The following is a 3,154-nucleotide window of genomic DNA, read 5'->3' on the forward strand; positions in this document are numbered from 1 at the left end:
CGTATAGCCACTCCTTTGTTATCTTGGCTGTGTGTCTTGGCTTAGTGTCGTTGTCCGGTTGGAAGATGAACCTGCCCCGGTCTAAGGTCCAGAGTGCTCTGGAGCAGGTTTTTATCAAGGATGTCTCTGTACATTGCAGCATTCATCTTACCCTCAATTCTGACTAGTCTCCCAGTTCCTGCCGCTAAAAAACATCCCCACAGCATGATGCTGCCACCACCATGCTTCACTGTAGGGATGGTGTTGGCCAGATGATGAGCGATACCTGGTTTCCTACAGACATGACGCTTGACATTCAGAACAAAGTGTTAAATCATTGTTTTATTAGAATAATAGAATATTAGAATTTTGTTTCTCGTGGTCTGAGAGTCCTTCCGGTGCCCTTTGGCACCCTGTTTGGTGTCAGTGTTTGTAGAACTGAGGAAAACAAATATTAATTAAATCCATTTTGGAATAAGGTAAAAAAAAAAAAAAAAAAAATCTCTAACATAGAAAAAGTGCTGTGAATACTTTCCAGATACATTGTAATATGGAACCACAAGCTCTCAGATTAAGCTATTTATTTAACTGGTATAACACCTTAAAAATACTTTTTTTATAAAACATTAAATTAACAAAACTAATAGAAGAAAAAATGCTTCTAGATCCAGCACTGCTGAAAAAATGGGTCAAACTCTTTTGGAGTTACAAGGATGCATTTTGCTTTTATTTACTGAAATTTAAGAATTATATTTTGAGTAACTTACATGTTTGACTATTTTCAGTCTGTTTTTGATCCAGCAAACAAAACCCAAACAAAGCCACAGAAAGTCTGCTTCAACACACAGTAATGGCATTTCTTTCCTTAATGAGTCAGTATTTTTGAACAAATACTTTGAGTGTATGTTAATTGCCTCACTCATAAACACAGTCACTTGATGTCTGAGCCAGGGCTAACAACATGCTGGAGCAGGGCCAAAAGTGCATGTAAACAACACAAACGTATAATGAATCAAAATTTATCCAGAGATAATGCCATGATGTATTTTACGGAGCCCCGCACATGACATGTAGGCTAAATCGTGCGCAAGTTTTACTATTTCGTTCCCCATGATTTATAAATCTTGCACACACTGTAACCAATATCTGTAGTTTTCACAGCATTATTACTGTAAAATGAGAAAATACTTACTGTAGAACCTGTATACAGCATGTTGCTGTAGATCTGCAAAGCATCATGGTCTTTTTTCAATGGCGAGTAAATTCTACAGTATTTTTTTTCTCTCCTGTGAATCACAATACAGCATTTTCTAGAATTTTTTTTTTTCAGCCAAGGAAAGCTACGAGATTCCCCACTTTCATCCGAATTTTTACTTCAGAAAGGTAACATAATGTATTTCCAAAGTTTACTCTTGTAAAGTCAACTGTTTGTTCAACTTTAAGAGTGCACTGAGAGAGAAAAGAGTAATGAGCGGCACACTTTCTAGTAAACTCGTCTCATGCTGTGTGTGCATTTTATAATTTTATTTCCACAAATATTTCTGCATGATTTCGATATATTTTCTAGTCTGGCAACATTTGATAACGTCATTAATTTATAGAAGGATAGTATTGTTAAATAAAAATTAAATTGTGGATGTGATCTCTTTTGGTGCTGATCCGTCACATAATGTGATCGCTTTTTTTCCTGTCACCACATGCGCGTGAGGCAGTGAGCCAAAGCCTGCCGACTCTCGACGGTCTCGAGCTGAAAGCAAACGCAGCTGAGGTATGTACGTTAGGCCTAACTTAACATATTTTTCATAGTGATTAATCATGATTTTTCTGAATGGAAACCCCCAGAAACTAGATTGGTAAAATGCTATTCAAACTTGTGGGAGCATGCATGGGCTGTAGGCTACTGTATTAAGATTTGTCTTATCCGGCAACATTAAATTTTTAACGTCTTTAATTTGATTAAAGACTAACGTTAGCATTGGGAAATGACATTAATTTAAAATGGTGTAATTTTTTGTATTTATTGGCGCGGTAGCCGTTTAATAATCTCTCGTTTCTTTTCTCTTGCTTGCTGTTGCCGCCTGAGGAATCAGACATTGAAGTTAAGCGGGCCGAGAAAACGCAGCCAGCTAGAGGTAACGTTATCTGTTAAGCTACGTTACTTAACATATTCTTAATTATTTCATGATTTTTCTGAACTTCATTGCCTTCAAGCTGCAGAAACTATAAGTTAGATTGTTAATAGAGTGCCATTCCCGACTTTTGGGAGCATATATTGTATTAATATTTGTCTTATCTGGCGAAATTACATTTATAACGTCTTTTATTTTATTAAATAGTAGCTACGTTAGCTTTAAATAAAAATTATTTGAAATTGTAATTTTTTACAGTATTGCCACACACTTTCTCTTATGAATATTGAACTTGTGATTTCTAAAACTGTGTTTTCGTTTTATTTTGTGTTACAAGAAACTTCCACCTAAGCAAACGCTGAGGCTCAGATTTCCTGCCAAACACTCCCAGACTCATCATGCTCGGTAAGATCCAAGCACTCAACATACACAATAGATGCCAATATTAAGGGTTACTTCACATATAAAGCATCTTGCACTTACATTCCAAAAATCTCTAGTTGTTACTGATCCAATAGAAAAAAATAGGTATTTTTTCTTGGATAGGGTAATGCATAGCCTAATGTTTTTATTTTCAGATTCTTCGTCAGAAGATTGAGTGATTGAAAGTCAGGGGTGGCCAGCAACTTGTCTATTAAAGGGATAGTTCACTTTAAAATTTATTCTCAAGTTGTTTCAAACCTGTATGAATTTCTTTCTTCTGCTGAACACAAAAGAGGATATTTTGAAGAATGTTGGTAACCAAACAGTTAACTGGAGCCAGTGACTTCCATAATAGTAAAAAAAAAAAATACTATGGAAGTCACTGGCTCCAGTTAACTGTTTGGTTACCGACATTCTTCAAAATATCCTCTTTTGTGTTCAGCAGGAGAAAGAAATTCGTACAGATTTGAAACAACTTGAGGTTGAGTAAGTGATAATAGCATTTTCATTTTAAAGTGAACTATCCCTTTAGGCCTGCCAAGCATCATTTTCAAATCAGGCAGTTTTACAGCGTCAACACAAGGTGATTCAACAACACTGACATGAAAAACAGGAGGAACATT

General features: G+C 35.9%; 1 long non-coding RNA gene across 1 annotated transcript; it reads left to right on the forward strand.

Annotated features, from left to right (window-relative positions):
• The first annotated feature begins 1,187 nt into the window (after window positions 1-1,187).
• LOC137093451 (uncharacterized) lies at window positions 1,188-2,607 on the forward strand. Its single transcript, XR_010908463.1, has 3 exons — window positions 1,188-1,747; window positions 2,070-2,111; window positions 2,446-2,607. It is a non-coding gene; the product is annotated as an uncharacterized lncRNA (long non-coding RNA).
• Window positions 2,608-3,154: the final 547 nt, after the last annotated feature.

Source organism: Pseudorasbora parva, chromosome 12 (assembly GCF_024679245.1).
Source record: "Pseudorasbora parva isolate DD20220531a chromosome 12, ASM2467924v1, whole genome shotgun sequence".
Classification (NCBI taxonomy): domain Eukaryota; kingdom Metazoa; phylum Chordata; class Actinopteri; order Cypriniformes; family Gobionidae; genus Pseudorasbora; species Pseudorasbora parva.